Genomic DNA, 19001 nt, shown 5'->3' on the forward strand with positions numbered 1-19001 from the left:
AAAATAATAATGTAACGTTAGGTAATTACAGTACTCCCACCTTACATTCCTCAGGGACATTTGTATTAGATCTTTTAAGCAGGTGTTTTTTGTTTACATTGTTATTGCCTTCTGGTTAGCTAATGTTTGCCCTGCAGGTAATAGTCACTTTTCCACCCCTTTATATATTAGGTATAGTTGTAAGTAAAAAAAAAAAGGTCAAAGACAAAGCTATTCGGTTTCTTGTGAGTATATACACTTCACTAACCAATCTTGCCTAGGGCGCCAGATTGGTTAGGGCCGGGCCTGGATGGATGGATGATTATTTGCAAAAAAAAAAAAAAGTTTATCAGTTTGAACATCAAATATGTTGTCTTTGTAGCATATTCAACTGAATATGGGTTGAAAATTATTTGCAACTCATTGTATTCCATTTATATTTACATCTAACACAATTTCCCAACGCATATGGAAACGGGGTTTGTATACCAAAATAAGACTAATAGTGAAGGGAGAAGTCTGACCCCTTCAGCTTTCTGGAAATGTGGATTTTTTTTTGTTTCACCTCCTTGCCCTACCTACTAAACAATCCAAATATGCTGGAATGTGCAGGGGAAAGCACCCAGTCAGCCCCAGTGTGTTTGTAAGCCTATAAATAAAGGTGGTGGTGGGACGTGTGGTTGACCATAATTACACATAGGGCCTGGTAAAGCCAAAGGATGCTGCTTGTCTGTCTGTCTGTCTGTCTCCATGTCTGTCACAAAAAAGACTCATTTCTAATTGGATTCCTGTTCAATATTTTAGTCGGACTGACCCCGACCATTTAAAACAATTTTTTTTTTAGAAATGAATGATTAATAAATCTTCACGTTTACTTTGATTCTCCCTCTTCCACTCGAAAAACTAGTTTATTTCGCAATTTACATTTAACACGCCCGCCGTTCCTACCCCGATCAGAACGGCGAGGTACTGTTTTTAGTCCCTCTCGCCGTGTGTATTTCCATCGCCGCGGTGCGCATGTTCACATGCTCAATCTCCATCTGGCTACTGTGAAATGAAGTTCACAGCATTGGAGTTGAGATGTAAACACACATTCACACAGTGTTCTCTTTCTCGCTAAGCGGCAGAGACAGACATTTACTAAACGGTGCTGTATGTCGCGTATCTGTACCAGCCAAGAATGCTTCAATGGTGTGTGTGTGTGTGTGTGTGTGTGTGTGTGTGTGTGTGTGTGTGTGTGTGTGTGTGTGTGTGTGTGTGCGTGTGTGTGTGTGTGTGCATAGCAAAGATTTTCTTTCTTACACATGGAGCATAACTGATGCGAGGAGCCAAAATAACGCTGCAGATTCTATACCGTCAGACGCATGGTACAAATAGTTCCAAAAATCTGTTGCCTTGCCGCAGAGGTAACAGCCAGAACAGACAACTCAAACTCTAGAGTTTTTAATACCTTGTTTTTTTTTTACGCAAAGTATTTTTGCTCGTTTATAAAAGCCAAATGACCGGAGCCTCTTTGAGGGAGCCAGCTTTTTTTTCTGTAAACTCAAGTTTTCAAGTTGGTGTTAATGCAGAAGCCATGCCTGCTACCCAACCCTTGTCATCCTCCTCCTGTTGTGGGTGAGCATGGGCCAGCAGTCTGTGCACGGCATAGTCAGCGTTTGCTTTCCCTCATTGTCCAACCTGGAAAAAAAAATACTCTTATTGTGTATTGTGTCTTTGTCATGTCTATGTAATCATGTTTTGTTTTAGTCATGTTTTGTTTAGTTTAGTTATTGGACTCTTTAGTTTCTGGCTTTTCACTCCCTTGTCTTGTTTACCCATTAGTTTCACCTATTCCACGTTTGGACTCATTGTGCACTCTCGTTGGTCACCATAGCAACCCATTAGTTTTCACCTGTCACGTCACGCACCTGTTTCACGTTTTGAGTCGCGCACCTGTTTTCGTTAATCATGTCTGTAGTATTTAAGTTCATTGTTTTCAGTTTGTCTTTCTGGCGACATCCCGCATTTATGCTCTGCACATTCCTGACACTTTTTTCATGTCCATCGTTCACGCTGCTCCTTTTGTCCATGCCAAGTAAGTTTTGTTTATTAATGCCACAGTTAGTGTGTGTGTGTGTGTGTGTGTGTGTGTGTGTGTGTGTGTGTGTGTGTGTGTGTGTGTGTGTGTGTGTGTGTGTGCATAGCAAAGATTTTCTTTCTTACACATGGAGCATAACTGATGCGAGCAGCCAAAATAACGCTGCAGATTCTATACCGTCAGACGCATGGTACAAATAGTTCCAAAAATCTGTTGCCTTGCCGCAGAGGTAACAGCCAGAACAGACAACTCAAACTCTAGAGTTTTTAATACCTTGTTTTTTTTTTACGCAAAGTATTTTTGCTCGTTTATAAAAGCCAAATGACCGGAGCCTCTTTGAGGGAGCCAGCTTTTTTTTTGTGTAAACTCAAGTTTTCAAGTTGGTGTCAATGCAGAAGCCATCCCTGCTACCCAACCCTTGTCATCCTCCTCCTGTTGTGGGTGAGCATGGGCCAGCAGTCTGTGCACGGCATAGTCAGCGTTTGTTTTCCCTCATTGTCCAACCCGGAAAAAAATACTCTTAATAATAATAATAACTGGGATTTATATAGCGCTTTTCTAAGTACCCAAAGTCACTTTACATGTAGAACCCATCAATCATTCACACCTGGTGGTGGTAAGCTACTTTCATAGCCACAGCTGCCCTGGGGTGGACTGACGGAAGCGTGGCTGCAATTTGCGCCAACGGCCCCTACGACCACCACCTATCATTCATCATTCAATTCACCAGTGTGAGTGGCACCGGGGGCAAAGGGTGAAGTGTCCCGCCCAAGGACACAACGGCAGCGATTTTTGGATGGTAAGAGGCGGGGAGCGAACCTGCAACCCTCAGGTTTCTGGCACGGTTGCTCTACCCACTACGCCATGCCGCCCACTCTTATTGTGTATTGTGTCTTTGTCATGTCTGTGCAATCATGTTTTGTTTTAGTCATGTTTTGTTTTGTTTAGTTATTGGACTCTTTAGTTTCTGGCTTTTCACTCCCTTGTCTTGTTTCCATGATTACCCATTAGTTTCACCTGTTCCACGTTTGGACTCATTGTGCACTCTTGTTTGTCACCATAGCAACCCATTAGTTTTCACCTGTCACGTCACGCACCTGTTTCACGTTTTGAGTGGCGCACCTATTTTCGTTAATCATGTCTGTAGTATTTAAGTTCATTGTTTTCAGTTTGTCTTTCTGACGACATCCCCGCATTTATGCTCTGCACATTCCTGACACTTTTTTCATGTCCATCGTTCACGCTGCTCCTTTTGTCCATGCCAAGTAAGTTTTGTTTATTAATGCCACAGTTAGTGTGTGTGTGTGTGTGTGTGTGTGTGTGTGTGTGTGCATAGCAAAGATTTTCTTTCTTACACATGGAGCATAACTGATGCGAGCAGCCAAAATAACGCTGCAGATTCTATACCGTCAGACGCATTGGTACAAATAGTTCCAAAAATCTGTTGCCTTGCCGCAGAGGTAACAGCCAGAACAGACAACTCAAACTCTAGAGTTTTTGATACCTTGTTTTTTTTTTACGCAAAGTATTTTTGCTCGTTTATAAAAGCCAAATGACCGGAGCCTCTTTGAGGGCACCAGCTTTTTTTTGTGTAAACTCAAGTTTTCAAGTTGGTGTTAATGCAGAAGCCATCCCTGCTACCCAACCCTTGTCATCCTCCTCCTGTTGTGGGTGAGCATGGGCCAGCAGTCTGTGCACGGCATAGTCAGCGTTTGTTTTCCCTCATTGTCCAACCTGGAAAAAAAATACTCTTAATAATAATAATAATAATAACTGGGATTTATATAGCGCTTTTCTAAGTACCCAAAGTCGCTTTACATGTACAACCCATCAATCATTCACACCTGGTGGTGGTAAGCTACTTTCATAGCCACAGCTGCCCTGGGGTAGACTGACGGAAGCGTGGCTGCAATTTGCGCCTACGGCCCCTCCGACCACCACCTATCATTCATCATTCAATTCACCAGTGTGAGTGGCACCGGGGGCAAAGGGTGAAGTGTCCCGCCCAAGGACACAACGGCAGCGATTTTTGGATGGTAAGAGGTGGGGAGCGAACCTGCAACCCTCAGGTTTCTGGCACGGTTGCTCTACCCACTACGCCATGCCGCCCACTCTTATTGTGTATTGTGTCTTTGTCATGTCTGTGTAATCATGTTTTGTTTTGTTTAGTTATTGGACTCTTTAGTTTCTGGCTTTTCCCTCCCTTGTCTTGTTTCCATGATTACCCATTAGTTTCACCTGTTCCACGTTTGGACTCATTGTGCACTCTCGTTTGTCACCATAGCAACCCATTAGTTTTCACCTGTCACGTCACGCAACTGTTTCACGTTTTGAGTCGCGCACCTGTTTTCGTTAATCATGTATGTAGTATTTAAGTTCATTGTTTTCAGTTTGTCTTTCTGGCGACATCCCGCATTTATGCTCTGCACATTCCTGACACTTTTTTTCATGTCCATCGTTCATGCTGCTCCTTTTGTCCATGCCAAGTAAGTTTTGTTTATTAATGCCACAGTTAGTGTTTTTTTGTTGTTCATAGTTTCTGCCTTTGTGCAAGTATTTGTTTTCATAGCCAAGTTGTTTCTCCGCCACTGTGCGCTTTTTGTTTGTACATTTTTTTTGGATAAAATTAAATAAATCATGTACTCCCCTTCACGCCACGTATGGTCCAAATCTTTTGCACCTCGGGAGAACAAACCACGCCATAGTCCAAGTCCTGACAGTCTTTGATTTTGATCCAAGATCCAGATAGCTATAAAATTGCCTGTACTATTAGTGGGCGTGTGATCTACCAGGACTGCCTGTACAATGGATAACTGGTGCAGACCGCCTTATTCAAACCGTTCCAACTTCAAACTGTTTCCCTTGACAAATTCCAAACATTCCCAGATTTCCCAGAATTCCAGGTTTCTCGGGACATTTTTCCCATCCTAAATGAATTGGTAATTTTTCAAACTTTGACCATTTCCACATTTTTTAAATTCGATCTCAATTCTGTACACTCCTTATTTTCCTGAGTCAACTCTCCTGAAGGAATCAATGAAGCACTGTCCATCTATCTATCTATCTATCTATCTATCTATCTATCTATCTATCTATCTATCTATCTATCTATCTATCTATCTATCTATCTATCTATCTATCTATCTATCTACTTCAACAATTATAACACAATTCCCGGATTTTCCATAATTTTTTTTTTTTTTTCAAACTTCCACAATTCCCACATTCTTCAACCGATTCAAACCATTCCACCTTCAACACATTCAACTCAACTACAACATTTCCCAAAACTCCAGGAACAATTAAAAACTTTTACTACTTCAACATTTATTGACCGATTTGAAAGATTCCAACACCATACTTGCCAACCCTCCCGGATTTTCCGGGAGACTCCCGAAATTCAGCGCCTCTCCCGAAAACCTCCCGGGACAAATATTCTCCCGAAAATCTACCGATTTTCAGCCGGAGCTGGAAGCCACGCCCCTTCCAGCTCCATGCGGATCTGAGTGAGGACAGCCTTTTTTCATGACGGGAGGACAACAGGGTGACAAGAACTAAATCATCCAGACTAGAGATAAATTGTATTATTATGTTTTATCTTACCTAAAAATAAATATATTTATTAATTAAAAAATTAAAAAAATAAATACATTTTTACTATATTTTGCTAAAAACATCAAAATTAATTGTATTTTTCTTTGTATTTTTTCCTGACTCCTTATTACATCCAGCCATAGAATTATACATTAAAATAAACATATTTGAAATAATTGATTTTGAATTATCATAATAATTCATTTAAAATGACCATATTTAATTATTAAAATAATTGCTTGTTTATCAACAACTTTAGCATTTTATTCATTACATTTTGAAACTCTCAGAAGCCAAGTTATGTTATATTCCTTAATATTTATTTATGCAAGTTTGAAGTATCAATTATCTAAACACAGTTTTGTTTGCATAATTTCAGAATGTAGATATCTATCTATATATATATATATATATATATATATATATATATATATATATATATATATATATATATATATATATATATATATATATATATATGTATGTGTGGGAAAAAAATCACAAGACTACTTCATCTCTACAGGCCTGTTTCATGAGGGGTTCCCTCAATCATCAGGAGATTTTAATGGGAACATTCACATACCATGGTTTATATAGGGCACAGAGTGGGTGGGTACAGGCTGGCGTAGGGGCGTGGTGATTGGCTCATGTGTTACCTAGGAGGTGTTTCCGTCTGTGGCGGCATGTTGTTACAATTTCGCTGCGCTTGTTGAGGGATGACTGGTCTGGACGGTATATAATAAACAGTTTCTCTTTCAAGCATAGGTTGCATCTTTTATTACCACTATTGTAAGGTGTGCTGGATGCAAGAATTTGCCATGTTATTGAATATTCAACATTATTGTCTTTGAGGTCCCAAATGTGTTTGCTGAGTTCTGTGGTATTCCGCAGGTTTTGGTTCCTGAAAGAAGCCTTGTGATTGTTCCATCTGGTTTTAAACTCTCCCTCGGTTAATCCTACATATGTGTCGGATGTGTTAATGTCCTTGCGTGTTACCTTAGATTGGTAAACAACTGATGTTTGTAAGCACCCCCCGTTGAGAGGGCAATCAGGTTTCTTTCGACAGTTGCAACCTTTGTTGGTTTTGGAGTCGCTCTGTCCGGGGGCCGACGGCTCATTTGCAATTGTTTTGTTGTGGTTTGAGATGATTTGTCGTATATTGTTCATACAGCTGTAGCTCAATTTAATGTTGTTCTTGTTGAATACTTTTCTTAGGGTGTTGCCTTTGGGAAAGTGTTTGTCAATCAGATTGAGGAATTTGTGCCCAATGTTAATTGAGACGTTTTTGCTGTATGGGGGGTTGTACCAGATGATGTCGTTTCGTTTTCTGTTCTTTTTCGGTTGGTTTCCTGGCGTGGGTTCATATATATATATATATATATATATATATATATATATATATATATATATATATATGTATATGAAATACTTGATTTGGTGAATTCTAGCTGTCTTACTCCTCCCCTCTTAACCACGCCCCCAACCACGCCCCGCCCCACCCCCGACCACGCCCCCACCCCCCCACCTCCCGAAATCGGAGGTCTCAATGTTGGCAAGTATGTCCAACACCAACCAATTCAGCTCATTCAGGACATTCATGCTCCCAATCATCAACTATTTTCCCCAAAATTTCCAGGAAGTTCCCATTGAAATGAATTGGAGAATTTTATCCAAGTTGCACAATTCCTACATTTTTTAACCTAATCAAACCATTCCGACATTCAAATAAACACTTTCCCAAGTTCCAAACCAAATTCCGGTTTTCCTGGAAATTAAAACTCTTCAACATTCAAAACCATTCCAACATTCAAACTATCCTTACATTCATACTACATTCTGTCAGCATGACAGTTCAACTTCAGCAATGGGTATGTTCATGTTCACCACTGTGTTACATCACCATTTCTTTTAACAACACTCAATAAACGATTGGGAACTGAGGAAGCTAATTGTTGAAGCTTTGAAAGTGGAATTCTTTCCCATTCTTGTTTTATGTAGAGCTTCAGTCGTTCAACAGTCCGGGGGTCTCCGTTGTCGTATTTTAGGCTTCATAATGCGCCACACATTTTCGATGGGAGACAGGTCTGGACTGCAGGCGGGCCAGGAAAGTACCCGCACTCTTTTTTTTACGAAGCCACGCTGTTGTAACACGTGTTGAATGTGGCTTGGCATTGTCTTGCTGAAATAAGCAGGGGCGTCCATGAAAAAGACGGCGCTTAGATGGCAGCATATGTTGTTCCAAAACCTGTATGTACCTTTCAGCATTAATGGTGCCTTCACAGATGTGTAAGTTACCCATGTCTTGGGCACTAATGCACCCCCATACCATCACACATGCTGGCTTTTGAACTGGATGGTTCGCTTCCCCTTTGGTCCAGAGGACACGATGTCGAATATTTCCAAAAACAATTTGAAATGTGGACTCGTCAGACCACAGAACACTTTTCCACTTTGCATGAGTCCATCTTAGATGATCTCGGGCCCAGAGAAGCCGGCGGCGTTTCTGGGTGTTGTTGATAAATGCCTTTCGCTTTGCATAGTAGAGCTTTAACTTGCACTTACAGATGTAGCGACCAACTGTATTTAGTGATTTAGTGATTTCTGAAGTGTTCCTGAGCCCATGTGGTGATATCCTTTAGAGATTTGTTAATTTTAACTTTTTATCTCATAATTTAGACTTTTTAGCTCATAATTATGACTTTACCTCACAATTTTGACTTTTTATATCACAATTGTGACTTTTTATCTCATAATTGTGACTTTTTATCTCATAATTTTGACTTTTTATCTCACAATTTTGACTTTTAGCTCATAATTGTGACTTTTTATCTCGTAATTGTGACTTTTTATCTCACAATTGTGACTTTTTATCTCATAATTTTGCCTTTTTATCTCATAATTTTGCCTTTCTATCTCATAATTGTGACTTTTTATCTCATAATTGTGACTTTTTATCTCGTAATTGTGACTTTTTATCTCACAATTGTGACTTTTTATCTCATAATTTTGCCTTTTTATCTCATAATTTTGCCTTTCTATCTCATAATTGTGACTTTTTATCTCATAATTGTGACTTTTTATCTCGTAATTGTGACTTTTTATCTCACAATTGTGACTTTTTATCTCATAATTTTGCCTTTTTATCTCATAATTTTGCCTTTCTATCTCATAATTGTGACTTTTTATCTCATAATTGTGACTTTTTATTACATAACTGACTTTTTATCTCATAACTGACTTTTTAACTAATTCATTTTGTGACTTTTTAGCTCATAATTTAGACTTTTTAGCTCATAATTATGACTTTACCTCATAATTTTGACTTTTTATCTCATAATTGTGACTATTATCTCATAATTGTGAGTTTTTATCTCACAATTGTGACTTTTTATCTCATAAATGTAACTTGATCTCATAATTCTGAATTATGTCCTGATTGTGACTTTTTATCTCATAATTGTGATTTTTAATCTCATAATTTCCACTTTAACTCATAATATCAATTTTATCTCATAATTCCGTTTGTTAATTTTAACTTTTTATCTCATAATTTAGACTTTTTAGCTCATAATTATGACTTTACCTCACAATTTTGACTTTTTATATCACAATTGTGACTTTGTATCTCATAATTTTGACTTTTTATCTCACAATTTTAAATTTTAGCTCATAATTGTGACTTTTTATCTCGTAATTGTGACTTTTTATCTCACAATTGTGACTTTTTATCTCATAATTTTGCCTTTTTATCACATAATTTTGCCTTTTTATCTCATAATTGTGACTTTTTATCTCATAATTGTGACTTTTTATTACATAACTGACTTTTTTTTATCTCATAACTGACTTTTTAACTCATTAATTTTGTGACTTTTTAGCTCATAATTTAGACTTTTTAGCTCATAATTATGACTTTACCCTCATAATTTTGACTTTTTATCTCATAATTGTGAGTTTGTATCTCACAATTGTGACTTTTTATCTCATAATTGTGACTTTTTATTACATAACTGACTTTTTATCTCATAACTGACTTTTTAACTAATTCATTTTGTGACTTTTTAGCTCATAATTTAGACTTTTTAGCTCATAATTATGACTTTACCCTCATAATTTTGACTTTTTATCTCATAATTGTGACTATTATCTCATAATTGTGAGTTTTTATCTGATAATTGTGACTTTTTATTACATAACTGACTTTTAATCTCATAACTGACTTTTTAACTAATTAATTTTGTGACTTTTTAGCTCATAATTTAGACTTTTTAGCTCATAATTATGACTTTACCCTCATAATTTTGACTTTTTATCTCATAATTGTGACTATTATCTCATAATTGTGAGTTTTTATCTCATAATTTTGCCTTTTTATCTCATAATTGTGACTTTTTATCTCATAATTGTGACTTTTTATTACATAACTGACTTTTTATCTCATAACTGACTTTTTAACTAATTAATTTTGTGACTTTTTAGCTCATAATTGTGACTATTATCTCATAATTGTGAGTTTTTATCTCACAATTGTGACTTTTTATCTCATAATTGTGATTTTTAATCTCATAATATCAATTTTATCTCATGATTCCGTTTGTTAATTTTAACTTTTTATCTCATGATTTAGACTTTTTAGCTCATAATTATGACTTTACCTCACAATTTTGACTTTTTATATCGCAATTGTGACTTTGTATCTCATAATTGTGACTTTTTATCTCATAATTTTGACTTTTTATCTCACAATTTTGACTTTTAGCTCATAATTGTGACTTTTTATCTCGTAATTGTGACTTTTTATCTCACATTGGGACTTTTTATCTCATAATTTTGCCTTTTTATCTCATAATTTTGCCTTTTTATCTCATAATTGTGACTTTTTATCTCATAATTGTGACTTTTTATTACATAACTGACTTTTTATCTCATAACTGACTTTTAAACTAATTAATTTTGTGACTTTTTAGCTCATAATTTAGACTTTTTAGCTCATAATTATGACTTTACCCTCATAATTTTGACTTTTTATCTCATAATTGTGACTATTATCTCATAATTGTGAGTTTTTACCTCACAATTGTGGCTTTTTATCTCATAATTGTAACTTTATCTCATAATTCTGAATCACGTCCTGATTGTGACTTTTTATCTCATAATTGTGATTTTTAATCTATAATTTCCACTTTAACTCATAATATCAATTTTATCTCATAATTCCGTTTGTTAATTGTAACTTTTTATCTCATAATTTAGACATTTTAGCTCATAATTATGACTTTACCTCACAATTTTGACTTTTTACATCACAATTGTGACTTTGTATCTCATAATTGTGACTTTTTATCTCATAATTTTGACATTTTATCTCACAATTTTGACTTTTAGCTCATAATTGTGACTTTTTATCTCGTAATTTTGCCTTTTTATCTTATAATTTTGCCTTTTTATCTCATAATTGTGACTTTTTATCTCATAATTGTGACTTTTTATTACATAACTGACTTTTTATCTCATAACTGACTTTTTATCTCATAACTGACTTTTTAACTAATTAATTTTGTGACTTTTTAGCTCATAATTTAGACTTTTTAGCTCATAATTATGACTTTACCCTCATAATTTTGACTTTTTATCTCATAATTGTGACTTTTTATCTCATAATTTTGACTTTTTATCTCACAATTTTGACTTTTAGCTCATAATTGTGACTTTTTATCTTGTAATTGTGACTTTTTATCTCATAATTGTGACTTTTTATCACATAATTTTGCCTTTTTATCTCATAATTTAGCCTTTTTATCTCATAATTGTGACTTTTTATCTCATAATTGTGACTTTTTATTACATAACTGACTTTTTATCTCATAAGTGACTTTTTAACTAATTAATTTTGTGACTTTTTAGCTCATAATTTAGACTTTTTAGCTCATAATTATGACTTTACCCTCAAAATTTTGACTTTTTAGCTCATAATTTAGACTTTTTATCTCATAATTATGACTTTACCTCACAATTTTGACTTTTTATATCACAATTGTGACTTTGTATCTCATAATTGTGACTTTTTATATCATAATTTTGACTTTTTATCTCACAATTTTGACTTTTAGCTCATAATTGTGACTTTTTATCTCGTAATTGTGACTTTTTATCTCACAATTGTGACTTTTTATCTCATAATTTTGCCTTTTTATCTCATAATTTTGCCTTTTTATCTCATAATTGTGACTTTTTATCTCATAATTGTGACTTTTTATTACATAACTGACTTTTTATCTCATAACTGACTTTTTAACTAATTAATTTTGTGACTTTTTAGCTCATAATTTAGACTTTTTAGCTCATAATTATGACTTTACCTCACAATTTTGACTTTTTATATCACAATAGTGACTTTGTATCTCATAATTGTGACTTTTTATCTGACAATTTTGACTTTTAGCTCATAATTGTGACTTTTTATCTCGTAATTGTGACTTTTTATCTCACAATTGTGACTTTTTATCTCATAATTTTGCCTTTTTATCTCATAAATTTGCCTTTTTATCTCATAATTGTGACTTTTTATCTCATAATTGTGACTTTTATTACATAACTGACTTTTTATCTCATAACTGACTTTTTAACTAATTAATTTTGTGACTTTTCAGCTCATAATTTAGACTTTTTAGCTCATAATTATGACTTTACCCTCATAATTTTGACTTTTTATCTCATAATTGTGACTATTATCTCATAATTGTGAGTTTTTTATCTCACAATTGTGACTTTTTATCTCATAATTGTAACTTCTTTTCTCATAATTTTGCCTTTTTATCTCATAATTTTGCCTTTTTAATCTCATAATTTTGCCTTTTTATTTTTTTTATTTTTTTATTTTTTCAAATATTGTATTTTATTTCAAACTGGGGCTTTCGCTTTCGAGGTATAAGCTTCTTGCTTTTTTGTTGGATTTGAGCATGATTTCTCCCAAACGGCCAGTCTGGACACATTTTTTTTCTTCTTCTTTCATCTGTGATAAAGCATTTTAAATCATCCATCCATCCATCCATTTTCTACCGCTTATTCCCTTCGGGGTCGCGGGGGGCGCTGGAGCCTATCTCAGCTACAATCGGGCGGAAGGCGGGGTACACCCTGGACAAGTCGCCACCTCATCACAGGGCCAACACAGATAGACAGACAACATTCACACTCACATTCACACACTAGGGACCATTTACTAAAACATAAATGAATACCCCAATGGTAAATCATGATTATGAGAACGTCAATTTATGAGATTAAAAAGTCAAAACTTGGAGATAAAAATTATAATAATAATTATGACTTTTTATCTCTTAATATTGACTTTTTATCCCATAGTCACGACTTTGTATGTCATATTTTAGATTTTTTTTTAGCTCATAATTTCGACTTTGTAGCTCATAGTTTTGACTTTACCTCATTATTTCACCATTTTATCTCATAATTTCGAGTTTTTATCTCACAATGTCGACTTTCATATCTTTTCATTTCAACTTTTTATCTCATAAGTATGACTTTTTATCTCTTAATTTTGACTCTTTATCTCATCATTTCAACTCTCTAAACTCATAATTTTGAGTTTCTCTTATTATGACTTATCTCATTTCGATTTGAACTCTTCATTTTGACTTCATCTCATAATTCCGCCTTTTATGTTAATTTTAACTTTTATCTCATAATTATGACTTTATCTCATAATTTTGACTTTTTATCTCATCATTGTAACTTTATCTCATAATTCTGAATTATGTCCTGATTGTGACTTTTTATCTCATAATTGTGATTTTTAATCTCATAATTTCCACTTTAACTCATAATATCAATTTTATCTCATAATTCCGTTTGTTAATTTTAACTTTTTATCTCATAATTTAGACTTTTTAGCTCATAATTATGACTTTACCTCACAATTTTGACTTTTTACATCACAATTGTGACTTTTTATCTCATAATTGTGACTTTTTATCTCATAATTGTGACTTTTTATTACATAACTGACTTTTTATCTCATAACTGACTTTTTAACTAATTCATTTTGTGACTTTTTAGCTCATAATTTAGACTTTTTAGCTCATAATTATGACTTTACCCTCATAATTTTGACTTTTTATCTCATAATTGTGACTATTATCTCATGATTGTGACTTTTTGTTACATAACTGACTTTTTATCTCATAACTGACTTTTTAACTAATTAATTTTGTGACTTTTTAGCTCATAATTTAGACTTTTTAGCTCATAATTATGACTTTACCTCATAATTTTGACTTTTTATCTCATAATTGTGACTATTATCTCATAATTGTGAGTTTTTATCTCATAATTTTGCCTTTTTATCTCATAATTTTATCTCATAATTGTGACTTTTTAATACATAACTGACTTTTTATCTCATAACTGACTTTTTAACTAATCAATTTTGTGACTTTTTAGCTCATAATTTAGACTTTTTAGCTCATAATTATGACTTTACCTCACAATTTTGACTTTTTATCTCATAATTGTGACTTTTTATCTCATAATTTTGCCTTTTTATCTCATAATTGTGACTTTTTATCTCATAATTGTGACTTTTTATTACATAACTGACTTTTTATCTCATAACTGACTTTTTAACTAATTAATTTTGTGATTTTTTGCTCATAATTTAGACTTTTTAGCTCATAATTATGACTTTACCCTCATCATTTTGACCTTTTATCTCATAATTGTGACTTTTTATCTCATAATTGTGACTTTTTATTACATAACTGACTTTTTATCTCATAACTGACTTTTTAACTAATTAATTTTGTGACTTTTTGCTCATAATTTAGACTTTTTAGCTCATAATTATGACTTTACCCTCAAAATTTTGACTTTTTATCTCATAATTGTGACTATTATCTCATAATTGTGAGTTTTTATCTCACAATTGTGACTTTTTATCTCATAAATGTGACTTTTTATTACATAACTGACTTTTTATCTCATAACTGACTTTTTAACTAATTAATTTTGTGACTTTTTAGCTCATAATTTAGACTTTTCAGCTCATAATTATGACTTTACCCTCATAATTTTGACTTTTTATCTCATAATTGTGACTATTATCTCATAATTGTGAGTTTTTATCTCATAATTTTGCCTTTTTATCTCATAATTGTGACTTTTTATTACATAACTGACTTTTAATCTCATAACTGACTTTTTAACTAATTAATTTTGTGACTTTTTAGCTCATAATTTAGACTTTTTAGCTCATAATTATGACTTTACCCTCATAATTTTGACTTTTTATCTCATAATTGTGACTATTATCTCATAATTGTGAGTTTTTATCTCACAATTTTGCCTTTTTATCTCATAATTGTGACTTTTTATCTCATAATTGTGGCTTTTTATTACATAACTGACTTTTTATCTCATAACTGACTTTTTAACTAATTAATTTTGTGACTTTTTAGCTCATAATTTAGACTTTTTAGCTCATAATTATGACTTTACCCTCATAATTTTGACTTTTTATCTCATAATTGTGACTATTATCTCATAATTGTGAGTTTTTATCTCACAATTTTGCCTTTTTATCTCATAATTGTGACTTTTTATCTCATAATTGTGACTTTTTATCTCATAATTGTGACTTTTTATTACATAACTGACTTTTTATCTCATAACTGACTTTTTAACTAATTAATTTTGTGACTTTTTAGCTCATAATTTAGACTTTTTAGCTCATAATTATGACTTTACCCTCATAATTTTGACTTTTTATCTCATAATTGTGACTATTATCTCATAATTGTGAGTTTTTACCTCATAATTTTGCCTTTTTATCTCATAATTGTGACTTTTTATCTCATAATTGTGACTTTTTATTACATAACTGACTTTTTATCTCATAACTGACTTTTTAACTAATTAATTTTGTGACTTTTTAGCTCATAATTTAGACTTTTTAGCTCATAATTATGACTTTACCCTCATAATTTTGACTTTTTATCTCATAATTGTGACTATTATCTCATAATTGTGAGTTTTTATCTCACAATTTTGCCTTTTTATCTCATAATTGTGACTTTTTATCTCATAATTGTGACTTTTTATTACATAACTGACTTTTTATCTCATAACTGACTTTTTAACTAATTAATTTTGTGACTTTTTAGCTCATAATTTAGACTTTTTAGCTCATAATTATGACTTTACCCTCATAATTTTGACTTTTTATCTCATAATTGTGACTATTATCTCATAATTGTGAGTTTTTATCTGATAATTGTGACTTTTTATTACATAACTGACTTTTAATCTCATAACTGACTTTTTAACTAATTAATTTTGTGACTTTTTAGCTCATAATTTAGACTTTTTAGCTCATAATTATGACTTTACCCTCATAATTTTGACTTTTTATCTCATAATTGTGACTATTATCTCATAATTGTGAGTTTTTATCTCATAATTTTGCCTTTTTATCTCATAATTGTGACTTTTTATCTCATAATTGTGACTTTTTATTACATAACTGACTTTTTATCTCATAACTGACTTTTTAACTAATTAATTTTGTGACTTTTTAGCTCATAATTTAGACTTTTTAGCTCATAATTATGACTTTACCCTCATAATTTTGACTTTTTATCTCATAATTGTGACTATTATCTCATAATTGTGAGTTTTTATCTCATAATTGTGACTTTTTATTACATAACTGACTTTTTATCTCATAACTGACTTTTTAACTAATTAATTTTGTGACTTTTTAGCTCATAATTTAGACTTTTTAGCTCATAATTATGACTTTACCCTCATAATTTTGACTTTTTATCTCATAATTGTGACTATTATCTCATAATTGTGAGTTTTTATCTCATAATTTAGCCTTTTTATCTCATAATTGTGACTTTTTATCTCATAATTGTGACTTTTTATTACATAACTGACTTTTTATCTCATAACTGACTTTTTAACTAATTAGTTGTGTGACTTTTTAGCTCATAATTTAGACTTTACCCTCATAATTTTGACTTTTTATCTCATAATTGTGACTATTATCTCATAATTGTGAGTTTTTATCTCACAATTGTGACTTTTGATCTCATAATTGTAACTTTATCTCATAATTATGAATTGTGTCCTGATTGTGACTTTTTATCTCATAATTGTGATTTTTAATCTCATAATTTCCACTTTAACTCATAATATCAATTTTATCTCATAATTCCGTTTGTTAATTTTAACTTTTTATCTCATAATTTAGACTTTTTAGCTCATTATTATGACTTTACCTCACAATTTTGACTTTTTACATCACAATTGTGACTTTTTATCTCATAATTGTGACTTTTTATCTCATAATTTTGACTTTTTATCTCACAATTTTGACTTTTAGCTCATAATTGTGACTTTTTATCTCGTAATTGTGACTTTTTATCTCACAATTGTGACTTTTTATCTCATAATTGTGACTTTTTATCTCATAATTTTGCCTTTTCATCTCATAATTGTGACTTTTTATCTCATATTTGTGACTTTTTATTACATAACTGACTTTTTATCTCATAACTGACTTTTTAACAAATTAATTTTGTGACTTTTTATCTCATAATTGTGACTTTTTATCTTGTAATTGTGACTTTTTATCTCACAATTGTGACTTTGTATCTCATAATTTTGCATTTTTATCTCATAATTGTGACTTTTTATCTCATAATTTTGCCTTTTCATCTCATAATTGTGACTTTTTATCTCATATTTGTGACTTTTTATTACATAACTGACTTTTTATCTCATAACTGACTTTTTAACAAATTAATTTTTTGACTTTTTATCTCATAATTGTGACTTTTTATCTTGTAATTGTGACTTTTTATCTCACAATTGTGACTTTGTATCTCATAATTTTGCATTTTTATCTCATAATTTTGCCTTTTTATCTCATAATTGTGACTTTTTATTACATAACTGACTTTTTATCTCATAACTGACTTTTTAACTAATTAATTTTGTGACTTTTTAGCTCATAATTTAGACTTTTTAGCTCATAATTATGACTTTACCCTCATAATTTTGACTTTTTATCTCATAATTGTGACTATTATCTCATAATTGTGAGTTTTTATCTCACAATTGTGACTTTTTATCTCATAATTTTGCCTTTTTATCTCATAATTTTGCCTTTTCATCTCATAATTGTGACTTTGTATCTCATAATTGTGACTTTTTATCTCATAATTTTGACTTTTTATCTCACAATTTTGACTTTTAGCTCATAATTGTGACTTTTTATCTCGTAATTGTGACTTTTTATCTCACAATTGTGACTTTTTATCTCATAATTTTGCCTTTTTATCTCATAATTTTGCCTTTTTATCTCATAATTGTGACTTTTTATCTCATAATTGTGACTTTTTATTACATAACTGACTTTTTATCTCATAACTGACTTTTTAACAAATTAATTTTGTGACTTTTTAGCTCATAATTTAGACTTTTTACCTCATAATTTTGACTTTTTATCTCATAATTTTGACTTTTTATCTCATAATTGTGACTATTATCTCATAATTGTGAGTTTTATCTCACAATTTTGACTTTTTATCTCATAATTGTAACTTTATCTCATAATTCTGAATTATGTCCTGATTGTGACTTTTTATCTCATAATTGTGATTTTTAATCTCATAATTTCCACTTTAACTCATAATATCAATTTTATCTCATAATTCCGTTTGTTAATTTTAACTTTTTATCTCATGATTTAATAATAATAATAATAATAACTGGGATTTATATAGCGCTTTTCTAAGTACCCAAAGTCGCTTTACATGTAGAACCCATCAATCATTCACACCTGGTGGTGGTAAGCTACTTTCATAGCCACAGCTGCCCTGGGGTAGACTGACGGAAGCGTGGCTGCAATTTGCGCCAACGGCCCCTCCGACCACCACCTATCATTCATCATTCAATTCACCGGTGTGAGTGGCACCGGGGGCAAAGGGTGAAGTGTCCCGCCCAAGGACACAACGGCAGCGATTTTTGGATGGTAAGAGGCGGGGAGCGAACCTGCAACCCTCAGGTTTCTGGCACGGTTGCTCTACCCACTACGCCATGCCGCCCCGGTCATAATTATGACTTTACCTCACATTTTTGACTTTTTATATCACAATTGTGACTTTGTATCTCATAATTGTGACTTTGTATCTCATAATTGTGACTTTTTATCTCATAATTTTGACTTTTTATCTCACAATTTTGACTTTTAGCTCATAATTGTGACTTTTTATCTCATAATTGTGACTTTTTATCTCACAATTTTGAGTTTTAGCTCATAATTGTG

Source organism: Nerophis lumbriciformis, linkage group LG36 (genome assembly GCF_033978685.3).
Source record: "Nerophis lumbriciformis linkage group LG36, RoL_Nlum_v2.1, whole genome shotgun sequence".
Classification (NCBI taxonomy): domain Eukaryota; kingdom Metazoa; phylum Chordata; class Actinopteri; order Syngnathiformes; family Syngnathidae; genus Nerophis; species Nerophis lumbriciformis.